Genomic DNA, 569 nt, shown 5'->3' with positions numbered 1-569 from the left:
TTTGTCTGCCTCTCCTAATCCATGAAAACCTTTTGAAAGGTTTTTGCAGTTCCCCAGATTGGGTTGTTTTCACTGATTCTGGTTTACTGATTAACTGGACTGTAAACAGGCTTCAATAAATAGCTGCTTATAACCCTTTGATTCCCAGAGAATTTTGAGAAGCTTGGCCTGTCCTTCTTCCCTGTATTACAATATAGGGCGCTTGTTAAAATAGAGCGCTTGTCCTTTTGATCCATTCTACATCTTATCTTTCTGAAGCACAGCTGTGTCTTGTCCCTTTTTGCCTCAAAAATCTTTCAACAAATACCAATGACAAAATGAAAAAGTGAGCCACATTTTGGGAGAAAACAGTTGCCAATCATGTATCTGACAATATATCCAGAATAAATCAAGAATTCTTACAACCCACTAATAAAACTAACCCAATTTAAAAGTGGGCAAAAGATCTGAATAGACATTTTACTAAAGTAGATACATGAATGACTAATGAGCATATTAAAGATGTTCAACATTATTGGTCATTAAGGAAATGCAACTTAAAATCACAATGAAATATCACATTACACCCA

The sequence above is a fragment of the Cervus canadensis genome, chromosome 8 (genome assembly GCF_019320065.1).
Source record: "Cervus canadensis isolate Bull #8, Minnesota chromosome 8, ASM1932006v1, whole genome shotgun sequence".
In the NCBI taxonomy this organism is placed as follows: Eukaryota; Metazoa; Chordata; class Mammalia; order Artiodactyla; family Cervidae; genus Cervus; species Cervus canadensis.
Note: the sequence above shows the minus strand (reverse complement) of the source record.